Consider the following 15,006-nt stretch of genomic DNA (forward strand, 5'->3'; position numbering starts at 1 on the left):
GAGAGAGTTGCACCGAAATTGTCTCTTGGTGCAACAGGTGCCTATTGCACAAATTTACTGCGACAGGTGTGCCAGGTGCACCGAATCTGTCTCTTGCTTGTCGCATCGCACCAAGAGACAATTTTGATGCAACTATCTCTTAGTGCGACAGGCACTCTGTCACACCAATTTGTCGCCCCAAAATTGGTGCAACATGCACCCTGTCGCACCAATATATAATTTTTTTTTAATTTTTTTAATGTTATTTATAAAAATGTGTTGCTTATTCTCTTTATCATGTTTCATAGTGCGTAATTATGTATATATATTTTAATAATTTCAGGCTTAATGGATTCAGTTATACTTCACTTGTGTTATGATAGTTGGTGGGAGACATTAGCGGATAGCCGTATGGAGTATGTGAATGCTAAGAATACAATTTTTCTTATTCGGAAAAATTGTATGTTTCGATGCAACTATCTCTTAGTGCGACAGGCACCCTGTCACACCAATTTGTCACCCCAAAATTGGTGCGACATGCACCCTGTCGCACTAATATATAATTTTTTTTAATTTTTTTAATGTTATTTATAAAAATGTGTTGCTTATTCTCTTTATTATGTTTCATGGTGCGTAATTATATATATATATATATATATATATATATATATATATATATATTTTAATAATTTCAGGTTTAATGGATTCAGTTATGCTTCACTTGTGTTACAATAGTTGGTGGGAAACATTAGCAGATAGCCGTATGGAGTATGTGAATGTTAAGAATACAGTTTTTCTTATTCGAAAAAATTGTATGTTTGATCAAGTTTTGACAAGAGTATATGATGTCTTACAAATAAATCATAATGAATATAATATCAAAATGAAAACAACTTTGAATTCTAGTAACACAATCTTTTGTGCATGTTCACTACCCATGGACATATTTAATAATGAAATGGTAAATGTTATGTTACATATGACATTTGATGTGGCCAACTATGGATGCATTGCTATATTTGTTACCACATCTCCTCGAGTTCTCAGCCAAGATCTTGAGCCACCTGTCGAAATTGAAACTTCATTTAAAGCAAATATGTTTGGCCCCAATATTCAAGAGGAGGTACTGCCAAGGATGATGTCGTTGCAGCAATATTACTCTCCACTCCACGACAATAATGATAACATTGATGATAATGACATTACGTTAGTGGATGTTGGAGAAGATGTGTTACCACTAACGACGTCGTTAGAGCAACGATATTCTCCGTATTACAACAATGATTTCCGCGACAATAATGATCCTATTGATGACATTAGCAACACAGAAGCAGATAATGTTTATGTAAAACCTTCTAATAGTACGAAGGGCACTCACTTCAATAGTGCATGTGATGATGGGGGTGTAAGTTCTTTCAATATTCCTGTGTCTCAGTATGCGGATGAGCGTGAAGATGATATTCCTATGAATAACAGAGACAATCGATCTATTCCTCCAATGGTTTGTTCGAAAAGGAAGGTCGACCCCTTCACAAGTCTTGCTCCAATTTTGCCTTCGAGCATGGTTACTTTAAACTTTCTTAGTAGTTGTAACTCAGATGATATCAATGTGTAAGCTATTCGCTGAGAAGAATGAGTTAATATTACAACTGTGCAAGGTTGTCTTTAGGGATAAGTTTGATTTCAAGATTGCACGGTCCACAACGACACATTTCGAGGCCACTGTTGTTCGAAATCATGTAAATGTCGTATTCGAGCAATTAGAAGTTCGAATGAGTAGAATGTTCCTTTGGTGGTGAGAAAAATTGACAATGTACACACTTGTCATAATAATGTATTGGTTTATAGTCGTCGTCAAGTAAGGAGCCAAGTTGTGGGTCATATTATCGCAAATAAATATATAAAAAAAGAGATATACACTCCGAATGACATCAGAGCAGATATGCAGCGGAAATACGTTGTGCGGTTAACATATCAGCAAGCGTATCAGACTAGAGAAGTTGGTCTTGAAATAGTTTGAGGAAACCCTGAAGAGTCATACAACTTACTTCTCAAATACTCTTACATATTGACTAAAGCGAATGTGGGTATAGTCACTCACCTCGAGCGGGATGAAAATGATAATTTCTTGTACTACTTTGTAGCACTTGGATCTTCCATCAAGGATTTTATGCAGTACATTCGGCATGTAATTGCTGTAGATGGTACTCATTTAAAGAGGCTATATCGTGGAAGTATATTTGTGGCAACATGTTTGGATGGTAATAATCAACTGTATTTGTTAGCCATTGGGGTCATGGATTCATAAAACAATGATGCTTGGGAATTGTTTATGACGAAGTTATATGGAGTGATAGGCCATGGTTAGTAATTATCTCTGATCGATGCACTGTCATTAGGAGAGCCGTTCTAAAAGTATTTCGCAATGCAGCTAATGACATTTGTTTTTACCATGTGAAAGGTAACATTAAGTCAAAATTCAGGATGTCCAAAGCTTTTTGGGATGAATTTCAGATTGCCTTTATTAATGCAACAAAAGCATATGGACACGAAGAATTTAAAAACAACTTGAAGGGTTGTGGATGCTCCACTCGGGTGAGGCTGATTACTTAGAGAATAATATATGTATGTGTAATTGGACAAGGTCTTAGTTTGAAGGTGGGAGGTACAATATACTTACCACTAATATCGCGGAGAGTGTTAATTCTTTCATAAGGGAACCGCGAAAATTTCCTATTACTCATCTTGTTGATCATTTTAGAAAACATTGCAGCAATGGTTATTTGATAGGAAAATTATGGCTGAATCAATGAGTACTCGGCTAACAATATGGGTGGGTGAAATAGTTACTGAGAGGAGAACTTTGGTTGAAAGAATGATTGTTCACCCTGTGTCTTCGCATCGATTCCAAGTTGTAGGTGGTGGTATTAAAGAAGGCTTAATTGACATACAAAAGAAAATTTGCTCCTATAAAGTATTCTAACTTGATCAACTTGTCTGTGTTTATGCAATTGCGGCTTGTCTAATTGTCTGAGTGGATTACATAAGCATTTGTTCTGATTTTTACACTAAGGAATTGTTGGCGATGGATTATGCACAAGCAGTGGAGCCAATTGGTGGCGACGTAGCAAATTGGGAAGTTCTAGATGAAATTCGAGAGATGCATGTTTATCCACAAGTAGAGGCGCAACCACTTGGTCGTCGTAAAGAACTCAGAATACCTTCGGCTGGTAAGGACGTTAACTTGAAGACTATTAGATGCAGGCGGTGTAATGAACCGAGACATAACCGTAAGCGATGTAAGAATCCTATTGCGTCAAATCGAAGTTAGTTGTATTGTTTCAAGTAATTATGTTCAAAGAGTTGTTTTTTTTTTTGTATTGGACACTTATATATCATAAAATTTTATTTTATTTATTATTAAAATGTGAGCATTAAAATTATATATACTTAATTACGCTCAGGGGGAAAAAATATCCATGCATCAACATTCGAATTACTACAACAGCTTACAATACAATATCATCATTAAATACATCAACTACATTCTTCTTTGAAAAGTAGTTCCCATGACTACCGTTAAAATCTAATTTAAGCCCGAACATTAAATACATCGTAAACATCAACAAAAAAACACCACAATCGCCAGTACCGGGCTCTTGTTGTGGCACACCTTTAACTGCGACAACTTTCCAGGGGTCGGCACTCCGCAGTTCACGTCAGATGTTGTAGAATCCAATATATTCCAACTATCGAGGGAAGATAACTTCAAACGGCTTGAATTGAAACTTGTACTTTTTGTCGTCTTGAAATGTCAGTAATGAGTCATAAATTCAGACTTTGTTCTTACAAAAGTCTACTCGGGCTAGTACCCAATGATCGCGGTCTAGGTTAATAGGGATGAATACATGTATATAAAAAATTCTAGTAAATTTATCATGTTTGTTAGATATGAAATCGAAAAACATACAACAAAAAGACACATTGGATTGTGTCTGTAAAATACAACAAAATACACACTATATCGACATCCGTCATTAGTTTGGAAATGATGTGCTGCCACCCACCAATATAGATATTCAAGCTGTTGTTATATACTAATGAATCGACTGTACAATCCCTGTTGTTCCATAACTGATTCAAGAACACTTAGTACATAGATTACCAAAAACTGCATAAATTAACAAAACTTCAAGGCATTAAGAGATAAGAAATAAAAAACTGGTGATTATAAATTATGATAACACATTACCTAAAAAATGTGTCTGTATCTGTGACACGCTGAGATAAGGCATTTGGATACTACCGGTACTTTTCGCTAATCAAGCGAAAATACTCACGAATATGCTGTGGAAGAACAGAAACATGTCGATTTAAAACGAAAAAAATAATACACAAATTCACAACACTCCAAGAAATTAAAAAAAAAATTTACATTGTCACTTAGCCATCCTATCGAAACATGGCCCAAAATTACTTGAAAGAACGAGTGCGACTGTTGGACTCTCTGATCCACTATGATATCGCTAGCGAACCATCGGTCAAACTCATCATACAAACTTAGATCCTCTAATCCTCTAAGTGGATTTATATCCACACTCGTACTTTTGTCAATTGCATGGCCCATGATTTGGGGTGCAAGTAGAGGGTTGACGTTCTTTTCTCGCTTCAATGGAAGAATCAAGTAAGAACTATTAAAAACATACGATGGTTTGTATGCTTAGTCGAACTTACTAATGCTTGGAGGCGCCTCAATGAAGACATGCACGCTCTCCCCTCTAACATCCCCATAAAAAGTATACAATGACATAGGAGTATAAACATTCTGATTGCCAACATCAGTATACACTCTACAGTCATCCGGGACCTGTCGATTCGGCAGGATGAACGTATTAAACAAATATCATATTAAAAGCTAAACGAACACAATTGTTAATTTAAAATTTTCTCATCGCATATGAGTGTCCAGTCGGAAAATCCCTGTATGACCGTTTAGTAAGTGAATCGATAAATGCCACCATTGTTTCTTGAAATTTTTTAAATTCTCTAAGATCTGCCTCAAAAGATGACTTAAGTTCATAAATATTACGATCAATCTTGTCCATTTGCCGTCTCATGTAATCATAATGATGCATTGTCCTCGACTGTTACAAAAAAATTCTTTATAATGAGAGATTGTTATAATGATTTATATATGAGGAAAATAAATAATTTATAATCTCAGAATCATGTGTGTTATCAAACTTGTTTGTTTGCTCCTGATGGTCATCTACAGGCAGCTCATCTTCAAATGTGTCGTGGTGCTGCTTTAGTGTTGGGCTCGGTATGTCGTCATGCTCTTATGTTTGCCTCGTAACGGGTGATGCGTTAATTGAAGGTTGGTGATGTAAAAAATAACATTTAAAATGAGTAATAATAAGCCAAAAATTTTGATTAAACAAATAATAGTAGTTATAGGATACCGACATTATGAACCCAGCTTTGAATACGTGGCACGTAATCCTTCACAGTCTGCCAATATGTTTTGCGATTATCCTTTGCATCTGGCTTAAGGGTTTGTAATATGTCCCCTTGCCATGAATTCAACCCAAAATTTTAAGTAAGTGTAAAGAACTCGAATTTAGTAATGTCAAAAGTAGTATTATGCGTCTACCAATACATATTACTTACAAGATGAGAATTGTCATTTAAGAAAGAATAAACTTCAGCAAAGTTAATTTTAGAAGAATCCATGGGCTTCCATTGCACGATGCGGGGAATCTTCTTCTTCGTTTTAACAACCCATGCTGACGGCAGACCTCCGATCGCTTCGAAAATCTAAGCCTGCAACAACCAAAGTGAGAAAGTTATTAAAACTACCATTAAATAGTTAATGTTATAAAACTAATTAATCCAAAAAAAAATCAACACACTTGAACCTTAGACGTAAAGCCATAAACATTGTACTTTTCAATTTTATGATTTGGCTTTTATGACCAAGACTTCTTAAATTTCTTGTCTTTGCCGGTCAGTGCATTGTCAAGACTGTCATATATTGTTTTCCACGACAAACGACCCCATGGACAATTTCAGAAGTGATCTATATCATCTACTTCGTTAAGCAATGAGAAATTGATCTGACAGTGACCTTTTCTTCCATTTAGAACTCTGTTCGCAAAATAAAAGAGCGCGATCTTTAATGCATCAATGTCGTCCATAGCCTCGAAGTCTAACTCCTCAAATAATACATCAAATCGCTTAAGATTGATGTTGCGAGACAAACCATTAAGATACGTATTCAGTAGCCTATGCATCGTTTTTGGCTTTTTTAGTGCGGTATCTTCACCATAGGAAAGTCCCGTAACCAGACACCATTCTCCAATAGATAAACATATCAAAAGCTTACTAATTTGAAACCATAACTGATCGTTTTTCCTGTATTTTCCATGGGCCACTTGCTTTAGCAACAAATTGTTCAAAATTACGCCACTGAACGGAAAGTTTCGGCACTCTAAGAAATGCCCAAATATGTCTTCTTTGAACAGACGCAACTGCCATTTTGTTAAGTTTTTCTGGATGGCTTTTACAACTGTAGCTATTTTACACATACTTGAAATTCGCCCTAGGAAGTGATCGGCATAAGCTAACTTCATCATGCCCAGTTCGTTTCTCGATTCTTCTGATTTCGCCATGTATATGTTATATTTATAACATTATTATATTGCATTTATAACAAAATGATAACTTCACATTAAAAAAAAAAACTGTAACTTGGTGCGACATGCAAAATTAGTGCGATAGGCAGCTTGTCGCACTACGCGCGAGTGACAAGCTCTCTCGTGCGCCTGTCACGCGCGCTTGCGAGGTGCGACAGGCGTGCCTGTCACCCTGATCAAGTGCGATGGCTAGCCATGGCCGGCACCGAGCCAACGATTTTGGTGCCATCACCCATACCAACAATTTCACCCATGCCACCAACATCACAAATACTTCAATCTTCACTCACCATGATAAGTCCATATTTTTCATATATTTTGCTATTAATTTCTCCATCTTTTTCTTGTTTTGGTCTTAAATATTCTAGTTATTTTAGTTAATTTTTAATTTAGTAAATTATATTTTATTATGTTAATTTTATCTTAATTTTTATATTTTGTTATTTTAGGTGCATTTTGGGAATAAAGAGGAATTAAATCAGAATATTCAAATAAGGAGAGCTTAAAGAAGAAACTAATTAGAAATTTAAGGAAAGTAATGGGAGTTAAAATGGAAGAAAATCAAAGAAGCCAAGGCCTAATTGAAGTTCACGTGAAGATGAGAAGAATTAGCATTGGAAATAATTTAATTAATAAGGCAAACGCATTCTTGTGATGGGCTTTGGCCAAATTGTTATTGGCTTATTAATTAAATAAGTCATGTGCATGGCATTGAATTATAGAAAGCAAAGTGAAACAAAAAGGGAAAATGGCCTTGCACATGAATCCAAAGAAAAGTGGCGGCTTGGCTTTTGTTTTTAATCCTTTCTATGTGAGGATTTAGGGCACGTAATAAAAGCGAGACTTGCGGCAAAATTAAGAGAGGATCGGCAGCAAGAGAAACTGAATAATTTTACAGCCGCAAAGGAGAAGAAAAAAATCAGCAACTAAAGGGAATTGAAGAAAAAGGCAGCCGCTTGAATTAATCTCCATGATTGGTTTTATCAATTCTCTTATTCCCAATTTAATTATGTTAAGTTAGATTTTCTATTTGGTTGAGGGTGAATTCAAAACCCCAAACATGTCATATGATTAATTTTTAATTTCTATCATTCAATTTATTTAATTGAGATTGTTTATGTTCTTCTATAATTAATGTTTATGATTTTATTCTCGTCTTGTTTGAGTGGCCAATTAGAAAGGACTTGAATAAATTCTATTGTTAGATTAAAATTTTTGATTCGTAATTGTCTTGAGATTTTAATCATAAGTAGCATGTTGGAATCAATGATTTCAATTGGAGAATATAACCTAGGTTAAATAATCCGAGCTTGTGTGTTTATTGACTAGATCAACCTAATATCTTTCTATGCTTAATGCTTCTATTATCGTAAATTTAAAGAGCTTGTTTTAAATTATTTAATGGTTAGAGATTAAGTGAAGAGCTTGTTTTGCCTAACGACACACTAAGGAAAGATTCAGACTAACAGAGCTTATTGTTGTCTACGGTTGATAGTTTCAATATAAATTGATGATATAATTGATATATTATGTGCATATTTGGTGGTGGCAAATGATCATTTAACCAAAGTTTTCATCATTATTATTTCTTTCTCCTTTAATTAGAGTTTTTATTAAATTTTTGTTTTCATAGTTTAATTTCTTAATTTCTTGCTATTTAGTTAAAAATTCAAAAAATCTCATTTTTAATTGGCATTTTCTTTAGTTAGATTAATTTATATTAATTATTTCTATTATTATTTTATTTTAAGTCTTACTTTAGAGTTGATAATAAATATAATTAGCATAGTCTCTGTGGGATCGATCCTTACTTGTTCTGTACTAATTATTTATACTAGTAGTAAGGTTTTAAATTTGGTGCACCTTAATGACACTACCACACCATCACCAACACAATAAAAAAACAACAACATAAAAGAAGAATACACAATAGAACATTTCAGATCTTGGTCGAAAGTTTGGTGATGTTGGCTACGGAGGATGGACTCCGGGAAGCCGCCAGCGATGAGTGACCAACTTGGGAGAGAAATCGTTGATTAGAGAGAGAGGAAGCTTAGTGAGAATGAGAGGAGTATTTTTGCTACTTGAGATGTTTGCCTAATGTTGATAGAAATAAATTTGGAGGGCCAATTGTGAAAATTATAAAAAAATTTGGGTTAATTTTGTAAATTTCCCTTTCTAATTGGTAATCCCACTTCTTCTTGATTTGTTTGTCTATTGTGGATCAAATTGTAATGTTGGTTCGTGATGACATATGATAATGATTATGTTAAGAATTAATTACCATTGGTGGCTGACATACGACAATGATTTTGTTAAGAATGAATTACCATTGGTGGCTGACATATGATAATGATTATGTTAAGAATGAATTACCATTGGTGGCTTCAAATGCTTTTGGCCTTATATGGGTAGACTAATGAAGTACAAGTACTTTGGAAAGTAAACCTCGTTCGTAATTTCTATTCATTTGTGAGACTATGATTTGTATAGGCCTTGGTTTTAATTCCTCTCTCCTCTTTAACTAGCATGTGACAGTGTCCTTTACAAATTTATCCTAGCGAGTTTTGGTGACAAAATAAGATCAAAATATCAATTCGTTTAAGAGTAACTCTACACTAGATACTGATTCCATTCCACGTGTTAAAGGTATTTATCAATTGAATGGTGTGATAGTTAAATATATAAGTAATTTCATACTTGTAGAATTTTATCGATTAAAAGATGAATGCCATATCACTTGATATGAAATCTCTTCAGATATCACATGAGAAGTGTAAAATTATTACACAATTTAAAATAGTCAATATATAAACAAACAAAAGAAACATTTGTAATAAATGAGTCTCGATCAGGTGTGTCCTATCACAAACGTTATTATGTGTGATGGGCCACATGTCACCTAATTCACTGATTGTTGGTTGACGTCCCACAGTTCGGCCAATCATTAGGTAACACATGACCCGTTGTGCACAATAATGTTTGCAGGGATGCATCTAATCAGATTTGTTTAATAAATTATCTTAGATGTAGTAATCTCATGTGTATGTAACATTAAAATTCACATGTATGTTGATAGCTTTTGCCATCCTCATTTCAAATTTTGAAGTTATTAGCATATGATTTACTACGTAGTTTGCATGCAGGAGATCTCCTGAGATAGTCTGTATAAGTTATTCTCTTTAACAACGCCAGAGTCTTTGGTTTAATAAGGCTAGGAACTATACTGATTTCTCCATCCAATTTTTGGCAGTAGAATGTTGTGATAGACAAACTTACTTTCTTTGAGTTCACAATTGTATGATGCTCGATACTAAGGTAAGATCCATGGCTAAATCTACAGAATCACAAAACAAAGTAAAAGTACGTAAGAAGAGAAGAAAAGAAAATTAAAAATAATGAAAAAAATACAAGCAAATCCACTTATAGAAAGCGATGTCATTGGGCAGCTTGTGGGTCAAGAGTGGATTTGTGCCTTAATTCAAAATTTGAGCTTTCATAGAGGCACTTTCTCTTTCTACACAAAATATACATAGAATATTGTTATTGTTGGTGTAAATTTTGACCTAACTTACTAGGCGGTAATTCTTGCCAAAAGAATGGCCTTCTTAGGATTGATTTTTCTTTTTATTGGATCAAATAATGATAAATTTCTTGTTTGGCCAGGTCTTAATGGGCTTTGGAATTTCTCCTAGGAGTCTGCTTCCTTAGATAATAAGGACAACTTTGTTAGAGAACGATCTACAAAGAAAAGATAAAAAATCAAAGACTTGTTTTACTAGCGTAAATACTGTGATGATCAAATCAATCACTAGATTTTTGAAAATATGAATTTAAAGTGAGGAATTTTAGAGATAGAAAATCTAGAAAGAGAACATCAATTCCTCCCTCTTGTGAGTTTTTGCTTGTCTTTAAGTAAGAGCACCTAGCAAATTTATAGGTAAAATTGATTTGACTTGAGTCCTAGTTGCTTTTATAGTTGTTAGTCTTCTGGCTCCTAGTGATACTTGTCTTCTGGTGTCCATGCTAAGTGACATACGGACATACAACATTGTCTTTGGATAAGGAAATATTTCAATCTTAGGTTGTTTTTTTTAGGATCTGGGATTGTATGAACCTTGGAACTAGAAGGTTCATTATAGGTAGTTTGTCCTTGAACTTAGTAAGTGTATGCTAGGTAGTTTTTCTTAGGATACTGGGATCCTAGAAACCTTGGAACTTTTGAAGGTTTCTCCTAAAATCCTAGAAATCTTGGAACTTTAAAACCTAAGAGGTTTATCTTAAGGGATTTATCTTAGAAACCTAGAAGGTTTAACTTATGTAATTTGTCCTAGGAAACTAGGAATCTTTGAACCTAAAAGATTTTATCCTATGTGGGTTTTCCTAAGAGTCTTAGAGGCTAAAAACCTCAAAACCTACGAACATTGGAATCTTGGAGGCTAGGAATATCATAACCTAGGAACCTTTAAGCTTTAAAGGCTTGGAACTTCGGAATCATAGAGCCTTAAACATTTATCCTTGGCGATTTGTCCTAGGAACCTTGGAGCCTTAGGAACTTGTGAGGTTTAAGCTAAGTGATTTTTCCTAAGAATTTTGGAATCTAGGAATCTTGAAGGTTAGGGACCTCAGAACCTAGGAATCTCAAAGGTTAGAAAACTAAGAACTTAGGAGGTTTTATCCTAGGTAGTTTGTACTAGGAACGTTGAAACTTAGGAACCAAGTAAGTATATCCTAGGAGATTGGTCCTAGGAGCATTAGATGCTAGGAACCTTAGAAACTAGAAACCTAGACACCTTAGAAGTTAGAAACACTGGAGGCCAAGAACCTCAGAATCTTGGATCCTTGGACCGTAGAGATTAGAAACCTAGGAACCTAGGAACCTTGAAGACTAGAAACTTTGTAACCTTGGAATCTTAGAACCTCAGAGACCAGGAACTTTGTAACATTGGAACCTAGGAGGTTGTCCTAGGTGTTGTCCAAGGAACCTAGTAATCTTGGAGGCTTGGAACCTTAGAACCTAAGAGGTTTTATTCTCGGTGGTTTGTCCTAGGAACCTTGTAAACTAAGAGGTTTTATCTTAGGAAATTTTATCAATATCTTCATATTTATTACATGAACCATATTTATTTGGGTTCTAATTGAGCCTATTTTACTTTTGTTCCAATAATTGCCCCTCATGACTCAAATTTTAAAAATTATACTTTTGTTAGGGTTGGTTTTTGAAGATTTTTCTTTTAGTGATTTTATCTTAGGACTTTTTAATCTATTGGTTTATGCAAGGATGATTCCACCTTTGAAATTTTCTTGAAATTTTCTCTAAGAAATTTTGTCCTTGGAACTGATAGTGATATAGAGATTCCAAGATGCCTACATAAGGAATTTTAAAAGATCCAAAGGAGACATCTAGAAAAAATTTCCAGGTGGCTTTCACAACAAATTATGCCATGATAGCAGGCCCCTAGGAAAAAGCTAAAATACATTCCAAACTAATCTAAATTCTTATTTAGATTGGCGGCTTATAGATGAGGAACATTCTGTTTTAGCTATTATGACTTTATGAATAATTTCAACTTTTCAAAATATTGATCTAATTAATAATGTACAACTCATATACTCAAGTGATTAATCACAAAATGTAAAAAAATTCCGTAGTCTCAAAAGACTCATGCACTGCACTAATGAGCATTCGTATACATAAATATTTATATCTATGCATCTCACGAGAATCCATATTCATTACTGTTTCATAAGCACTCTTGATCATCTTATACATTGTCATATACGCTTGCAAAAATCTCAAAATCCATTTTAAAACCGATCAAATTGCCTTGAGAAATTCTCAGTTCCCACTAGAACTGCAGTATAAGGGAAAGTTCAAAGAACAAAAAAAGTTCTCTTTTATGTCCAGGGTAGAGTAAATTTATCTTGGAACTTCAATTTAAGAGAAAAGTTTAAAAACAATTAATATTCCCTCCTATGTTAAGGGAAAAACATATTTATACCAAAAATTCAGTTAAGAGGAAAAGTTTAGTGGAATCAATTATTTACCTCACATTTACTCCTATGTCAAGGCAAAAGTAGATTTCGTCATAAGAATTTGAGAGGAAAGGTTTAGTAGAGTCGATTTTATCGATCAGAAGAATGACTCACATTTGCTCTTAGAACTCCAGTTCAAATAGACAGTTTAGTGAAATTGATTTCGTCGATTCAAAACCAACTCAAATTCTCTTGAGACATTAGTTAGGAGAATAGTTGAGAAAAATTCTCTAATAACATTCTTCTGAAATAGTTCACTTTATCCTTACACTGATAAAGAGGAAAAGTTCCATTAATATTTATTCGGAGATAATTTCACTTTTCTTTAACCAAATGACGAGGACAAAAATTATCTAGGCCAACAAAGAGAAAAAGTTTCATAATAATATTTCACCAGAATACATACTTTTCCCTATGCTAATAAGGAAGAAAAAATTCCCTAAGCCAACAAGGGAAAAAAATTTTCGCAACAATATTCCTTCATAATAGTTTAATTTTCCTCATATTGACAAAGATGAAAAGTTTCCTATTAATATTTTTCCAAATAATTCATTTTTTTTACACTAACAAGGAGGAAAAACTTCCTTAGACCAACAAAGAGGACAAGTTCCCCAATAATACTCCTTTTAAGTAGTCCACTTTTCACTACTCTAAGAAAGAGAAGAAAAAAATTCTATAGGCCAACATAGAAGAAAACTTTCCCTAGGCCAATAAGAACAAAACATTCTATAATAATATTCCTTTAGAATAGCTCACTTTTTACTATACTAAGAAGAAGGAAAAAAAATTCCCTAGGCCAATAAGGAGGAAAAGTCTCCAATAATACTTTTTCAAAATAGTTCACTTTTTTCTAACACTAATAAGGTGAAAAAGTTTCATCACCATATTTCGTCAGAAAATAATTCTTTTTTTTTTGTTTTGGTGCGAATAAGGAGGATACACTCCTTTAGGCCACCAATAAAAAGGAAAAGTTCCCTCATAATATTCGTCGAGAAAACTTCACTTTTCTCTATGCTAAAAAAAAAAATCTCTAGACTAATAAAGAGGAAAAACTACCCTAGGTCAACATGGATAAAAAGTTCCCTAGAATATTCTTCTGGAAAAGTTCACTTTTCCTTATGTTAATAAGGAGGAAAAGTTCCCTAACTAGAACTATTTATTCTTCCTTACATTAACAAAGAAAAGTTCCATAACAATATTTTTTGGGAGAATTGTTCACTTTCCCTTATGCTGATTGGACCTTCTTTTCATTTTTCCTCAAATTCTCGAGTTGTTTAACCCTCAACCTAGCCGTTTTTTCCTCCTCAATCTCAACGTCTCTTTTCTCCTACTCATAAGCGGTAAAATACAACTGTATGGTTGGATTTCTCAAATTGTTCTAAAGATACCCAATCTTTACTCCCTCTTTAAGCCCCTTCAATGCTTGCGGATGATTGAAGGCCCTGAGGTCTAGAACTGCTCGATGATATCTGTTTATAAACTCCCTAAGGTTCTCGTTTTCTCTTTGTTTGACTGCTAACAATTTCATCATGTCGTCTTCTAGAGCCACCACCTCGTGGAATTGCCCTGTAAACTTCCTACACATCTACTCGAAGCTCCTGACATTTCCTATAGGCAGTTTTCGATACGACTCCCGCACACCTGTATAAAGTCAATAGAAATACCCTATACCTCTGAGCTTGTGTCAAGCCATGCACCCATGTCATATCGTTAAAACTCTCCACATGGACTAGAGGGTCACTCGTTCCCGAATACTTGAGATCAGGGAACCGAAAATCCCATGGGATCACCGTTTTCATAACCTTCTCTAGAGAGGTGATTCGTAGTCCAGCATAATCCTCCAACTTGGTGCCTTCCATCGTCCCTAGAGTTTGTCTATCGCTTGAGCCATCTAAAGAACTTCCCCCTCCAACTCCACAGCTCGATCATGATTTTGCGCTGTAACCTGACCACATTATTACTTGACAGCATTTGGGTGTTGTCGCAATTCTCCTTCCCGTACAATCTCTTCCTTCCTTGGATCCAACTTGCCTGATTTCCTACCAACTGGTCCTCAATCCAAGCATCTTGGCTGTTATGATGGCGTACACCTTCATCGTAACCTTGCTCATTTGAGGCAGGCCTGTCGCTTGTGCCAGGGAGATTGGGGTTTCCTGTCTAGGATTTCTCAGCGTTTCCCCACTGCCCTTTCTTAAACCCTTGAAGGATGCCAGTAAGGGCTTCCATTTTCTTCTTCATTCGTTCCAAGCATTCATTTATCATTCATCACGTCTCGAGGGACAATAGTTTCTCCAAC

Source organism: Citrus sinensis, chromosome 6, assembly GCF_022201045.2.
Source record: "Citrus sinensis cultivar Valencia sweet orange chromosome 6, DVS_A1.0, whole genome shotgun sequence".
Lineage (NCBI taxonomy): Eukaryota > Viridiplantae > Streptophyta > Magnoliopsida > Sapindales > Rutaceae > Citrus > Citrus sinensis.